At 41.3% G+C, this 16,516-nt stretch overlaps 1 long non-coding RNA gene across 2 annotated transcripts in view; it reads right to left on the reverse strand.

The window, feature by feature from the left end:
* Positions 1-3,608: 3,608 nt before the first annotated feature.
* LOC120720449 overlaps positions 3,609-16,516 on the reverse strand; it is a 19,160-nt gene continuing 6,252 nt past the window's right edge. For both annotated transcript variants that reach the window (XR_005692947.1, XR_005692948.1), the window contains 2 exons: positions 15,140-15,144; positions 3,609-3,619 (listed from right to left, as the gene is read on the reverse strand). This is a non-coding gene — a long non-coding RNA (uncharacterized LOC120720449). The remainder of the gene's footprint in view (positions 3,620-15,139; positions 15,145-16,516) is intronic.

Genomic DNA, 16,516 nt, shown 5'->3' on the forward strand with positions numbered 1-16,516 from the left:
GCGAAGTCATCAAACCAGGATTCGCGGCAGGAAAGACACAAAGACTAGCATCCAAACCACTAAATCCTATATATATTCCTCTTGTCAGCCATACACCAGGAGCATTTGAAGCTTCATTTCCTTTGAATCGAAAAAACAGTCTGCTGTCCTCAGATGTGAGGGGCCTGAGGCTAGAGTTCATGTGCTACAAAAGAGAGACATTTTTATCATGATCTATTAGCACCCTGTCAATACACTTCCCCCTCATTGAGCCGTGGCTTTGTGACCTCTCAGATAGCTACCAGAAGGTGAAAGAGTTAGAGGGAGGAAGAACAGGAAACACAGAAAGCATCTAATTCATCGGGGGAGTGAGAAACAGAAAGGTGGAAGACAGGCAGGGTGGCTGGAAGCACCGTTTCACCAAGGTAGTAGTGCGTGGTGTTTTCAGTATCTCCAGTGGGTGTGTGAGTGAGGGAGAATAATATTCTCAGTTTGGGGGTAACAGGAAGAAGACTCCATGCAGGCCTTCACATGAAGGAGGATGGAGCAATGAGGGAGCAGAGGAAAGGAAAACTGAAACATTGTAACAGATATGAAGGAAGTAAAGGACGCAGTGACAAACAAGTGCAGAGCGAGACTGGACTCACGGGACGAGTCGGCACCGTTAAAATGATTCTGACGAAAATAAATGACAGGTTTTCACGGCTCCCTAACAAAGGCTGTGTTACTTGGTTTAAATCACTACAACAACATTTAGAAATTTGGGGGAAATAAGTCTAAAAATAAAAATACAATGATGGTCTGGAACTATCGCATTATATCACTGCTTCTTATCCAACAGATTGCTGCATGTTTGAAAATAGATTCACCCAAACTTGTTAGACTTGGCTGGACGTAGAACAAGCGCTCTCTGGAATCTTCCACCAGTGTTAAGTACTATGACTGCTTTAAAAGCCTCAACATAAGCACCTCTCTGTCAGCCTGGTGGGAATTTTTAAAAATAACTAGCACTTCACTTAACCCCGGGGTGCCTCACATAGATAGAGGTAGAGCAGATAGATAGGGCGGGTCACCTACTAACTGGAAGGGTGGTGGTTCAATCCCAGTCTGCTCCAGTCTACATGCCAAATATCCGCGATACTAACCCCATGTTGCTCTCCGATGCATCCGTTGCATTGTTGTGTACAGCGGTTTGATTGAGCAGGAATGCGCTCTATAAGAACCAGAACCATTCACCATATACAATAACACCCAGAAAAAGAAAATGGAAAAGAGATGACAACATAGAACATGGTAGACTTTATTTCACTGAAAGAAGTTACATCAAAATATGGAATCAGCAGCAGTAAATCTCTTCAGTATCATCATATAGTGCAGAATTTATACAGCTGCATTATTATGAATCCTTCCATTATATAAACCTGAAACATCTCAGATGACCTGCATCATGTGTAGAGCACAGAGCATTGTTCACTGTCCAATCACAATCCGTGTGTATATTAAGAAAGAGACTGTGTCATGTGGGTACACCCTACAATAATACAGAGAAAAGCCAACAATTAAATGTCCCCCTCTGAGGAGGCACTTAGTGACAAAGAAAGAAACCTCCAGTTGCTACTGTAGGGCTGTGAGGGGAGGAAGACTGGTTCTCTTCCACAAGGCGTCATTGCCAGAGGTTCATAATAACTAGTGTTTAAATACAGAGTGGTGTATAAACACGCAATGAGTGGAACAGGTTTTGCAGGCATATTGCAGCATTATTAAGGCGGGTCACCTGATCCAGCCCTATATATATGCTTTAACAAGAAGGAAAGTTTAAATCTTAAAAGTAGAGATAGTGTCTGTCTCCTGGATCTAAACTGGAAGCTGATGTGTTATTTTTTTTGTTCCTGATTGCCAAGACCTGGAAAAATGACATATTCCTTCACTGTAGGGATTCAAGGTTTGCCCTTTAATTTGTAACCTCTCTGTATATTTACATTTTTATATTTCTTTTACAACTTGGATATGATGCTGTACTTTATTGTCACTAACTATCTACAGACGTTCGTCTACATTGGAAGAGAGCTCCTTATACTGCGCTCTTTGATCCAGTTCAAAGGTTTAAGGATGGAGGCAGATTTCTAATTTCAGCTACTGGATTGTATGAATGAAACTGACTTGCTTTGCAATGTCTCAAACCCCACAACCAGTCCAGTCCATCTCACTCCTTGAGTTTGAATTAATGATTAACACAGTGAATCTTTTATGAGGAGTAATAGTTAGCCTTTCTGCGTATTTAGAACAACATGGAGCAAGATGTCGTCTGACTTTAGAGGCGGTGGTGAGACAAACACACTCTCACTGCACAGGCTGAAGAAGGAAAACTAACAGTGATGAGTTTTGGTGTCTGCTCCTGTGTCTGAGAGTCATCACATTTATTAAGGATGATGTGAAGGAGGCAAACAAACACATATCAGAGGATTATGTTCACATCATCTATTGATGAGTAATGCATGTGAAGCAAACTGTGGTTTGACAGGGAGCACAGGGAATAATAATGTATGATTTGTTTTTGTTTCACTGCGAGGAACTATGGTCGAGACGTTGTGTGTCACCCTAACAGGCAGAGAGAAGCACTGAAACACTTTTCAGGCATTTTATTTAGTGATGTGAGAATGATGGAGAAGCATCCTGAGACTTACAGCTACTGAGACGGAGAATATACGATGCTGTGAAAACATATTCGCTTCCTTCCTGATTTCTTATATTTAGCACATTTTTCACACTTGCGTGTTTCAGCTCAATAAAATTGGACAGTATAATATTTTATGTGATGAAACAATGAAGAAAACTGCTCCCACAAAAACGACGTGGAAAAAAGGGCTTTCAGGGGTTACGCTCACGTCGTTTTTTTTACCACAGAAAATAACCACGATTTTACATGTTTGATTAGCCAAAGCCTGCCGTGGGTTGTAACCCACTCTGCAACTCGTTTCTTTGAAGACAAAGAATATTGTCTTGGTTCTGTTCCACTGAGCCACTGTGCTCCACTGTAAATGCTATTAAAAACACATAAGCTAGTCACACTGTTGTTCTGTACTATGTGGCCCTTCATCATACACTATCCAATCCAACTGCACACATCTAGCACATAATCATAATAAAAACCACTTTGATTTGTATTCTGCCTTTCAACAAGGACACAGACTATAAATAAACAAAAACACTAGATGTTGAAGAGGTGAATTTGAGAAGTTTCTTAAAAGAGTCCAGTGACAAAACAAACTGAGAGGTCCCGGGGTCAGTCTGGAGTGACGGAGTTAAATCAGACAGTAAAGAATCATTTGCTATCTGCAGGTATCAGCTGTTTGGCAGCCAGTCAGCTGATCTGTGAGGAAGGTGAGTACGCACATCAACAAACCGACCAGAGTACCGAGGAAACAAGTGCAGAGACAACAACGCCACGTCAGTGAAAGCAAAGGTTTGTCATCAAGTGACAAGCGGTGACGTTCACACCGATGTCGTCTCAATCCAGAATCCAGGATTATTCCAGCACTGGGAATGTTCGGCTGTAGCTCAGCAGGTGGAGCAGTTCACTTGCCAGTTGTGAGGTTGGTGGTTCGATCCCTGTCTGCTCCAATCTGCATGCCCAATATCACTGAGCACATTACTAACCCCGCGCTGCTCTCCGGTGCATCCATTGGATTGTGAATGTTAGATAGAAAACACTAACATAGAAAAGTGCTGTATAAGAACCACTTATCACTGACAGCAGATGTCTTATCTGTGACTTCTACCGTATCCTTCTCTGCCCCTGCTGACTTCCTCACACTCGTAGCTGCTCTCCTGCAATGCTTTTTTCTAGATCCATGACCTTCTCCATACTTCTCCTTCAGTACTCTCTAAGCAAACGCTGCGTCTACACTGATCAAGTATACCATTACGGCCACCTGCCTAATACTGTGTTGATGCCCCTTTTTGCAGCCCTGACCCTTTGACCCCTGTAGGTGTGCTTTGGTATCACCAAGATGCTAGCAACAGCTCCTTTAAGTCCTGTGAGTTGTGTTGTTCCCTTGTGGTCCACTTGTGATGCTCACATGCCCGTTGTTCCTGTGGTGGGCAGGGGTCAGCGTGGGCTAATGCACTGTGTATGCTCACACAGTTCTCTCACAACCAGCATTAAGTTTTGCAGCAATATCAGCTACAGTAGCTTGACTGTTGAATTGAATTTGTCTGAACAAACACTTCAGTAAAACGATTTGACACCATACTTATTTTTTATGCTTTGTGATTTTCTCTGAGCAGCTCATCACTGGATTAACTTTGGTTGTAGCTCCATCACTCTGGACCTGCAGACCACAGGGAGACACCACACACCTGTCTGCTGTCACCGCTCAATTATTTCCTGCTCCTACTGTAAAGTGTACATCACAGTTCAAGCTAATTCACTGTAGCTACATCACACCATTTATTATATGATTTATATTTTATATTAATCTAATGAGAACAGAGTAAAACAGAGATCACGGTGTTTGCATTAGCACAGTTTTTATCATTTTCATGAATAAATCCTGAAACACTGTGAAAGCTTCACATCAGCTTACAGTCTTGAGGATTTGTTGACTTTCTGAAAGTGCAGTTTGCCAGTTTAACCACAGCTGTTATTTCTACTGTGTTCTGGTGGATTTATCAGATTCCACGTTCTGAAGCACTCCCACCCAGTCATGAAACTTGCAGTTACAAATGTTCGCTGCAGAAACTCTTTGTTGGCAGGTTTAAATGTGGACACAGTTAGATGCACACTTGCTTCCTGATACTCGTTACACGTTTTTTTTTTCCTTTTTCGACTCATAAAAACATGTAACACTGTACATTAATGCGACAGCAGTGCAGAGGATCCTCTGGTTTAAAGGATTTCTTCTGCATTTAGGTTTTCCACTGACAGCTGTCAATATTTTCTGTGCAACACAGCCAAAACAAAACTGCTGACAATTAATTTGGCAAACTTTATTTTCTAAATCATAAAAAAAATGGTTTAAACAGCACAACCTGTAACCTGAGCTGTGCATCAAAGTCGCCTGCCTGCAACAGCGTGAAACTGCAGCAGCACGCACGAAGCAGACGCTCTCACGTGCGCTTTGTGCACGTGGCTGCTGAGTTCCACTCATGAGTATTTTAATTGGTTGACAGTTGATTCAACTTCGGTTTTTGAAGTGATGATGATCACACATTTACTTTGTAAACAGTCAATAAAAAGTGTGGTCAGTAGATGGATATTATAAAGAGCTCAGAGGGAAGTGTGGGTGTTTGTTTGTCTCTGTCACTCACAGCGGCGTGCTGCACTCAGGCATCAGATATTAATTGAATTGGTATGAACAAACAGCTGGCATGTTTCCCACTGTCACAGTCACCCATGATGTTTGCTCTCTGCCTTCAGCTTAGGTGGCTGTGTGCTTTGTTAGGGGAACACCAGAAATACTCGAGTACAGGGTCTGTAACGTGCTGTTTCCAGTGTGCTGACATGTTGAGCCTCCAGGTGGATGAAGCAGTAGGCAGGTATGACTGTGCTGCTGTTGCCACTTTGGTGAAAGAAGGACGTTTAACAGGAACAGCTTGTCTGTTTCCTGTTTCACTGTAATAGCTGTCTGTCAGCTCCTCTTCATCCTGACGAAGCTGTGCGTGTGTGTGCGTGTGTGTGCGTGTTTGTGTGCGCCGCTGTCTTTAAGCTCAGGTGTTTGGTGTTTGTTTCCGCTCCGTAATGAAGAAGTAATGAGCAGTCGGACAAGCTGTTGATTACCCTTTTTTCCACTAGCTTGCAGAGCTCTTGCAGATGGCTTGCAGTTGTCGCTACACAAGTATGTGTGTTTGGGCATCTGTTTGCAAGCGTGTGTGTGTGTAGCTACATGCACGTCCTGTGTTTTCTCTCCCGTATGAACTAGAAGAGTGAAGGCGTTTGTGTGTGAAACAAAGCAGCTAGCAGCAGCTTCTTTACCCCAGGGGTGAATTAAAGTTTCCTTTGTGGCGTGGTACTGATAAGGCCGTTAGACACTGATAGATGACGCTCTCCCAGGGAGCTGACATGTCACTTGTTCTTTTTATAATAGTTTTCTCTGACACAATCGTTCGTGAGGGGACCTGTGTGAGAGTGTGTATGCACAAAATCTGTTTATAGAAAAGCAGCAGTCTAATACGATCAGACTGATAGTACACTTAATACATGACGAGCAGTTATCATGCAGCAGTGATCTGGAACCTTCCACAGCGTCCTTGGTACACCTGCTTTTACTGCATCAGATGTTCAAAACCTCAGTCTCACCAAATAATTGGATACAGTGTAGCGAGATAACGACTGCTAAGAGAGTCACGCTAACTGATTTAGTGTGAAAATGTGCAGCAAAGACTGGAAAAATTACTTTTTAGTGATTTTAGTTTTCATGTTGATCTTTGCTCATTTGTTTCCTGAGTGTCTTCTGCTGTTTGTCTCCTCTCTGTACTCTTTCAGTTTCACTTTCTTCCTTTGCTCCTTTACTGCACTCATTTTTGTCCTGACTAAGTTAACCTGTGCTTCATTTCCCCTCACTCAGCCGCCCAGCGGGGTGAAGACATTACCCCGTCAGCCTTTCACAGCTGAGGGGTAGAGAGTACTGCAAACAGTTTAGCAAAAATGTTCAATTTAGCAGCTACTAATGGGTGAAAGTGTAACTTAGAAAGGGTAAAAAAGTATTCTATGTGACCTAAAGTCAGAACTACTGTGGAGCTAAATCAGCTCAGAGGCTTGAGTCATTTGAAAAAGTGATTTGAAACGGAAATTCTAATTTTTGACATTTGAAATATAATAACATACCTAACTGACTGTGGGTGGATGGGTGTGTACTGAAAGTTGTTTGCACTGCATCAGTGGACGTTTGCTATAAGCTGAACTTCTCTCAGGGTTTCCCTCTTGTACCTCTGCACACTAGTCTCTGTGACTCATCATATTTACACTGAAGAGGAGCTTGAATCTGTTCATGTGATAGCCTCCCATTGTGCATATACAGGGTCTCGACCTCCACACCTCCAGTCAGTAGCAGGCTGGTACACTCACAGTCTTACTTGTCTTGATTTAAGAGAAGAGGAAAAAGTGACGGATTGAAAGTTTCAGGTATTCAGAAGGAGAGTGAGAGCTTTGGAGAAATGTACATATACTAAATGTACTACATTTGATCTATCTAGCAAAGCAAAGCTGAAGCCAGTTTTGTCAAGACATGACATGGAGACTCGGCTTGACTACTGCAATGCACTTTATGTTGGAGTGAGCCGAGGGTTTCGTGCACGTCTTCAGCTCGTTGCTGCTGCCCGCCTCTTGACTGGTACCCGCAGGCATGAACATGTAACACCTGTCCTGTCCTTTCTTCACTGGCTTCCTGTTCATGACAGAATTCATTTCAAAGTCCCAACGCTGGTTTATAAATGGCCTTGCTTCCACATACCTTTCTGAGATACTTCAGCCTTACTTCACGGGCCCTCGGATCAGCTGACCAGCTGCTGTTGGTTGTCCCAAAATCTCGGCTAAAACGTAGAGGAGAACAAGCCTTTTCAATAATAGCTCCCAAACTTATAATATGCAGCCTTTAAGTATTAGACAGGCATCTTCGTTTCCTGTTTTTAAGCCTCTTTTGAAAACTCACCTTTTTTCGATAGCGTTCAGACTGGTGTGAGTTGATGTGTTTATTATGTGTATTACTGTGTGTTTATGTGAGTGTCGGTGTTTTTATCTTGTGTTTTACTCCTGTGTTTCTGTACAGCACGTTGTGCTATATAAATAAATTGGATTTGGATTTATGTGTACAAGCTCAGGTCATCATGAAGTGATGGAGTGTTGTTGAGTCAGCTCTGGATTACTTCTTTTTATCTAGAGCTGCAAATGAAAATGTAAAGACCAAAAAAAGAGCAAAGAATAACAGAAAGTAAGCAGGTGAATGTCTGAAGGCAAAATAAAACTGATTTTCTTTTCCTTTGGTCTCCAACACAAATCACTACACTGGATATAAACTCAGCTCGTATTATGATGACCTCTGAGTACTAATAATGATACTCAGTTAGGTTGCATTGATCACTGAACACTGATCATTACACAGAGTTTATGTTCAACATCGTTGCCCTCCAAATGTAAGTGCCCACAGTGATCTCACAGTGATGTCTACACCCGGGTGTGGTTTGTGTACCTCTCAGATTTTCCTAATCTGGCATACGAGACATAAGTGGACGATCGTGTTTGTCTTTACTGCCAATCGAATTATAAACTATGGACAACAACCCTGGGACTCTTTAATTTTCCCTCAGCAGGATAATTCTGCCCAGTTCCTAAAAGCATGAAGCATCTGGGTGGTAATTAAAGCCTAACAAAACAAGCCTAATAAGATAAGACGAACTTTATTTATCCCGAGAGAAAGTCTTTTATCGTAAACATGCTCAATGCAACCACAGAGGCCTATATTTCCACAGCTGTTAGTCACTGAACAACAGACTGACTTGGTTTGGTGGCGCAGGACTAACTGTTTTCTTTATAAACTATAATTACATTATACAACGTTTTAACTTCTACTTCACATCCTACTACAACTCACACCAGTATTTCACAGTAGAGTGAAACATGAGCCCCATATGTATAAATCAATCTTAATCTCACATTTCAGTCAGATGAGAAAACTGAAACCTGATTTCTCTGCCAGAATGTCGCCGGACGAAAAACAGCGAAACATAGAAAATATGTATATGAGCTTCATAAATCATCAGAAGGGCTTTCTGCCAGAGTAGTGTGTAGGAGGGACCCCCTTCAGCACACTCATATACAGCTCTGCCGAACACAACACGGTTTTTACTTTGCCAAACTCCAGAGAAATGGCAGCGTGATGTGCTTTTATGGGGCAAGGAAAAAATACGAATGGCATGAAGATATGATTCAGTAATCAATGTGGTTATTTGTAGAAGTGAGCTTAGAAATCATCAACCAATCAAAGTGCTCCCAGAGTTCACCTGGTTCACGTAAATCACTGTTTGTGTTCGTGTACTTACCTTTTTCAGATTCTTTCTTTGCACTCTCCTTTTCCACTGATTTCATAGACGAGCATAGAACAATTAATGTTGGTTCAATCAACATATTCTGTTTCCTTTTTGTTATTTTTATTGATTTTCAGAAGTCACTGAGAAATGGTGCTTTGGTTTCTGCACTGTTTTATTCCACAGCCTCTCTTCACTTCTTTTCTCTTCCCTTTCTGCACTCATTGTGTTTGCTTTGCCTCCACTGCTTCGATTTACTCCGTAAACACACACACAGCCTTAGTGAGCACACACTGAAGTTTGTCACTTGTACACGGAGTTGTTCCAGGAAATAGACCCTTAAATGATCCGGCTGTAGGACTTAGAGGCAGGCATTGTCTTTCCAAAGGAGACTCGTGTCCAAAACATCTGCACACATGTTCACCTCTGTGGTCCCCTCACACATTCTCAGCCTATTACTCAAAACAAAGAGGTGTGGCCATATTATTTAACAGAAAAATAAACTATGGATTCATGTATATATGGGCCAAATGTTGATGATCCCTCGTTTTTTCACACCCTCTTCACTTCAGATCACTCTGACGCCGCGCAGAAACGGCCAGGCTCAGTACAGTGGTCAGAGGAACAGGCAGCCAGTACACACTCATGGATATCACAGATATCACTGCTCTGTCTCTAGCTCTGACACAGAAAAGAGTCACACCATCAGTTAGGAGGTGGAGATTTAATACATCACTACTTAAAGAACAAAATTAAAATAATAGCCAACAATAAACAAAACTAAATGGACAAAGTGTTTCTAATATAATGACCCCCCAGCACTACCAGCATGTGTTCTGTGGGAAGCTGGAAAGTAATGTGGGACAAAATAATAACTTATTGTTCACATAAGAAAAACAGAAAAATGCTTGTATTAGAATCAGAACAAAAACTTCAATCATTCGAATCGGCCCATGCTACATCACTACAAGGAGATATTATTAACAACCTGAGAAAACTCAAACTGAAATGAAATGAAATCATTTCTGCTGCACTTGGAGAACTTTGAACAAAGTAACCAGTTAAAACTACATAAAAAACTGTTTTTTATTCTATTAAGACACAAATGTGAACATTAATCATGATCCACAAATAAACCTTTTAAAGACTTTCATGAAGTCTTATACTCGTCACAGATCACTCGATTCATAAAGCAACAAGACAGGGCAGCTAGCACGAGTAACACTCAGGCAGCAGCTGGCTCTGTGAGCAGAGCCAGGAACACTGCCAGGCGTGAACAGGTAAGGCTTTGATCCAAACTGCTCTATTAACTTTTATAACTCCAAAATGATTTGAAGGCTTTATTTTCATATTCAATGGAACCTGAACTGTAGCAAAAAATATTGTAAAATGATGATTAACATTCATATACATCTGTGTGTGTAACAAACCATCCATCAAATCCACACATGCAACACACCAGGAAACCAGTCACATGCATTACTCAGGTGTGATTTTGACCCACTCTTCCACACAAGCTAATCCTGAAGCTTCCATGGCCCCTGTGAACTCTATCCGGTTGTTCAGTCTGACGTCACTAGCCGTGTCTGGGTCTAAACTCCGCTGCAGGTCCATATATCAAACGATCACTATGGCATTACTGAGAGTTGAAAAACTGTCTAAAGTCTTTCATCTTTAATAAAATGATCAGCGTTCTGCTCTACCAGGTGTAACAATTGAGTTTAACATCCAGGCATCCATGAAAACAGAATTTGTGACATTTAACGGAGTTAGAAGTTAGCAGGAAGTTAGCTCGCTAGCTTCTATCTAAATACAATATAGCATGTCCTGACTGCAGGGGTTTGGAAACAAATTCAAACGTACAGCTCTGTTATCACTTCCAACATAAATGAAGACAGAAAACTAAACAGCAGTGACGTTTGTAGGGTTACTGAAGTTTGGCTAGCTGGTATATAATGATGTGCTACGTGACTGCTAGCGACACAGCTATGTTAGCATAATATAAACAAGCTAACTTTTTTTCCACTCGATAAAAGTTAACGTGAGTGTTCTCGGTGGTCAGGAACAAATGTAATCGCATGGCAGGATGCTGTAAAAGGACCAAACTTCAGCCAGGAGAACAACTGAGATAATCCATCCACAATACGAGGTTAGTCATTCATATACTGCTGCATGGGCTGGGCTGTAGTTACATCCTAAGGTTTTAAAAACTGAGCTTAAATAAATGATTAGTGTTAATAAAAGCCGAGGGAGGTCAACAGTGATCACTGACTGTTTTAGGAGCTTTTTGAGATCAAATAGAAGAAAATACAAAACATTAAACATGTTAACAACACAAAAGCCATATTAAACGCAGACTACTTTAGGCCCGGAAGTAGGATTCGTCACGTCATCACTTAACGACCGGATTGCTTAACAATAGAGTGTTGTGTGGTGAGTGTGCATGCAGACCATGGTGGCTGAGTACTTCCTGCTTTATGTGAAGAACAATAGTACCTGCTGATTCCAGGTCTTTCTGTAGGTCTCCAAAAGTGCTCCTTGGCTTCTGGACAACTCTTCTGATAATTCGTTTCTCTCCTCTGTCTGTAATGTTGTGGGGAGCACCCAGGTGGCCGGTTTATGGTGAGATGATGTTCTTTCCTCTTCCAGACTTAGTGACCAACACTGCTCACTGGAACCTTCAATAGTTTAGAAATTCTTCTGTAGCCAGAAACATCAGCAAGGTTGCAAAGGATTTGACAGAGCTAACTGGTTTTACCCATCATGACGTGTTTCTTATGTGACACCTTTTTATAGGCCATCAGTTGGGAGTAGGGCTGGGTATTGATATCGATTTCTATAACGGATTCAATTCAGTTTTGACTCAGACAATCAGAATTCTTATAATTCTGATCATTTATCAGTCCATGTCCATATTTATATCTGTGTATAAAACAAGGCTGACACTGTGAGACTTGATCAGAGGTGTGAGCTTCACAGCAGGAGATGGTGAAGCAGGTGAAGGAGATTTTCCTGGCCTGACTTTTTATAGCAGATAACCTTAAAAATATTCAGCAGTAGAACAAAAACTGAAGAAAACCATGAATCAACATGTGAACATGACCTGATGCTGCTGAATGAAGCAGAATTGTGATGAAACCTGCAGCTTCAGAATCTGAGCGATGTCAGCTTTCTGACGTGTCCGTGTCGGGTGAACGATCGGGCTTTGTGTTTACGTCTTCATACGGACTCTGTTACCTGCTCTCATTTGCTGTTTTAGCTGTTTGGTGGTCGTTGAAACAGTTTCCTGAGCTTCAACTTGAGATTCTGGCAAAATCAATTTTTTAAATCCACCCCTAGTTGGGACTGAACCAGCTGATATTAATTTGCACTAAGAGGCAGGGTTGCTTTCTTTTCACTGGTAGATTTCAGGTGATGTCATGACTTTGCACCGCCTGTTTGCACCTTCCTTTCTCCATGCGTTGAGTCCTGTGTCATTTCTAATTATTACACATAAGTTAGTTTATGAACATCTATGGTTTGATTTCTTTCCCTGTGTGGATTGGACGTGTTGTTACTGACGCCTGGTGATAATTTCATGTCATTAGCACTTTTACAAATATATTTACTTCCAAAACTGGTGACTTGTTCAATGCTTATTTTAGCCACTGTTAGTAAAAACTATTAAAGGAGCAGATTAAGTGTGTAAGGTACAGCAATGTAATACAAGTTTGAAAAACATTACCCGTTTTATTAGTATTTATGAAATACTGGTAGAAAAGCAAAATACTTCATGTAAGTTTCTCTCTGTCAGTTCCTCTGTCAGTGCGCCCCAGGGCGGCTGTGGCTACACTGTACCTTGCTATCACCAGTGTGTAAATGTGTGTGTGAATGGGTGGATGATTGTGTATAGTGTAAAGCGCTTTGGGGTACTTAGGACCAAGTAAAGCGCTATACAAATACAGACCATTTACCATTTTAAGTTTCTGAAATATAAGTCTTTGTAGCCCCACATCCTCCTAATGCTGACAATGAAATAAAATTCTACTAATTACAGAAGTCCATAAAAAAGACCTGGGTCCTGTCACTGCTATGATTTATTGTGTTAAAAAAAAACAATGCTAATAAAGCTTACAAAAACTGTCCAATGACAAAAATAAAATAAAAACCAACAAAAAACAGTTTTATTTATACAGCACGAAATCACAACAACAGTCGTCTGAAGGTGCTTTATATTGTAAGGTGGTCCCATACAGAGAACCACCCAACAATCATAGGACCCCTATGAGCAGCACTTTGGCGACAGTGGGAAGGAAAAACTCCCTTTTAACAGGAAGAAACCTCCAGCAGAACCAGGCTCAGGGAGGGGTGGGGCCATCTGCTGTGATTGGTTGGGGTGAGAGAAGGAAGACAGGATAAAGACATGCTGTGGAAGAGAGACTGGTAAGATATGATGGGGCCTGATTATTTAAGACCTTGTATGTGAGGAGCAGGATTTTGAATTCTGGATTTAACAGGAAGCCAAAACAGGAGAAATCTGCTCTCTCTTTCTAGTCCCTGTCAGGACTCTTGCTGCAGCATTTTGGATTAGCTGAAGGCTTTTCAGGGAGTTTTTAGGACTTCCTGATAATAATGAATTACAGTCGTCCAGCCTGGAAGTAATAAATGCATGAACTCGTTTTTCAGCGTCACTCTGAGACAGGATATTTCTAACTTTAGAGATGTTGCACAAATGGAAGAAAGCAGTCTTACATATTTTTTTAATATAAGCATCCAAGGACATCCTTGAATAAGCATTGAGATTCTAAGATTTTTATTAGATCCTAAGTATTAATATCCAAATGTCACTCAGGTTCATATACGTGTGAAGTCAGATGAAGAAAAACTTTTGCCAATAAAGATCATAAGATTGTGTATGTATTCCCAAACAACAGGAAAGGAGTTCAGCATATTCATTCTCAGCTGCCTTTTTCAGCTCAATAATGCAAGTTGATGTGTTTTGGCCTTTACCTGGTCTGGAGTGTAACTGAATGCCTCAGCTCCACACAGTGTTTTTCCTGTGTGTCATCACATTTGCAGTGCAGTGGCTACATTTGCTGCCTGACAGAGAAGGGGAGCGAAACAGAGAAAAAAATAATTTTCAGATATGTTCTGTTACTGTGGACGCCCACGAACACAAATCGAGTGGCATGCACATCACTTCAGAAGTGGGAGGAGGATTCAGTGTGGGCTTGATTTAACAACAGATGGAAGTTACATACCGAATGGTTGTGAAAGAGTCTGGAGAGCAGCAAATGTTCTTGTTTTGACGGCCCTTTAGCCCCTCATCACATTCCACACATACATGCATGCAACCCCCCTTTGGCTTGGTGTGTGCGCGTGTGTGTGTGTGTGTGTGTGTCTCTGTGTGTGTGTGTGTGTCTGTGTGTGTCTGTGTGTGTGTGTGTGTGTGTGTGTGTGTGTGTGTGTGTGTGTGTGTGTGTGTGTGTGTGTGTGTGTGTGTGTGTGTGTGCATGTGTGTGTGTGTGTGTGTGTGTGTGTGTGTGTGTGTGTGTGTGTGTGTGTGTGTGTGTGTGTCTGTGTGTGCGTGTGTGTGTCTGTGTGTGTGCGTGTGTGTGTCTGTGTGTGTGCGTGTGTGTGTGTGTGCGTGTGTGTGTGTGTGTGTGTGTGTGTGTGTGTGTGTGTGTGTGTGTGTGTGTGTGTGTGTGTGTGCATGTGTGTGTGTGTGTGTGTGTGTGTGTGTGTGTGTGTGTGTGTGTGTGTGTGTCTGTGTGCGCGTGTGTCTCCTTAAAATCAGTGACCAGTGGATTCACATCTGATTTCTCACACTGCAACATTTCAGCTGTGAGTGCAACGAGCTGGAGCCTCAGCAGCTACAGCAGAGCAGTGTAATAAATAAATAAATAAATAGCTGTGATCATTTTACCTTCTGATGCTTTGTAAAGTAAAGATTTGAGCAGCAACAGTAAAAATATCTGACACATGATCAACTTTTTCAGGACACAACCATCTTTGACTTACAAGTTCAAAATCTGACAAGTGAAGATAAAAGTGCAAAAATCCTTTAAATTCCTTTCACACACACACACACACATACACACACACACACACACACACACACGCCCCACTAAAGTATACTTTGTGTGTATCTCTGACATACAACAGCTTGCAGGATGATTACACAACACAAGAAGATTTTCAAAGCCTGAGTGTAGGAATCACAATTAATACTTGGTAGTTAGTGCCATGTTATTGTTCACACAAAACCAAAATAAAGATGCCAGGATGCAACAAAGAGGAAAACACAATAACAACTGCTGAAAAAATACCCGAGTGGTCCATGTAAGGACGAGAGCAATGATGTGATTCAACGAGGCAAAGCAGTGCTGTGGACACCAAGAATGGTCCCTCTACCTTTTGCTCAGGTTTCCCAACATTATGTTGCACAGCTAAACATCAAACAGGTGCAGAAATCACTCCGAAGAGCTCATTCGTGCATGTGAACCATGGCTCTGTGGTACATTTTTGCCTGCATACAGTTCATTTTACAGTTGTATGTTCATAATATTTTGTCTTTTTCAATTATGAGTTTGTGTTTATAGTTTTAGGTCTTATAACACTGTACACACATTTATTAAGTTTGACTTGATGTTTTATCTTGCACCACAGTAACATCCTTACATGTTCTAATTTGAAGTTAAATAGTAAAATGATCTGAAACATACGGCCTCATAGTTACAGAGTAACATGAAAGTAACAAGTAGTATAACAAATGTCTTTCTCCTGGGTGTAACTAAGTAATGTACTGGATTACTTTTAAGAAACCTGCTCTGTGTAATATCTGTAATAATGACTGTTTTGAGTAATGATGCCACACTGACCACAAAAGAGGAGAAACACCTCCAGCATGCACAAACATTTGAGCACTCAGCATGTAATTAACTGAATGTAATGTCTTTGATATGCTGCTCAGAGATGGTGGTGACTCTCAAAGCTGAGCCAATGAGAATCGATAATTGAATTGGTATCAGTTCCCGTCTCTGGCTGCAGCAGCTCCACAGGCTGTAACCATGGACCAGTTAGATGTGAATGTGTGTAAAGTTAGCATCTAACAACAGTCACACTGTTACATGTCAAGAGCTGCTTTTTAGAAAACAAATGCATCAAAATTCTAGTTATATCCCCGTGTAGCTACAGCCAAGGTAACTGTAGCACGTGTGCAACATGGCAACAATATGACAAGTAAATGTGTAATGTTTCAATGTGATGATCACAGAATTTTTAGTTTACGTGAATGTTTTTTCTTCCAACTGTTACCCAACCCGTGCGTGACTGGCTCCATGACCTCCGACCTTTGTTGTTGTTTTCTCAAAGATGGAACTTTTGCGCAGTTCTGTTTAGTGTTTCCTTTGTGGTTATAGCACAGTTCTGTCATTTTGACATTTTTATGGCAGCTTACTGTTCTGTTTCTGTTACAGCCCGGCTGTAATAAAGTGGTAATAGTACAGTAATGAGGCATTAGCACTCAGCTAGCTGT

Source organism: Simochromis diagramma, unplaced genomic scaffold (assembly GCF_900408965.1).
Source record: "Simochromis diagramma unplaced genomic scaffold, fSimDia1.1 OVJJ01000585.1, whole genome shotgun sequence".
Classification (NCBI taxonomy): domain Eukaryota; kingdom Metazoa; phylum Chordata; class Actinopteri; order Cichliformes; family Cichlidae; genus Simochromis; species Simochromis diagramma.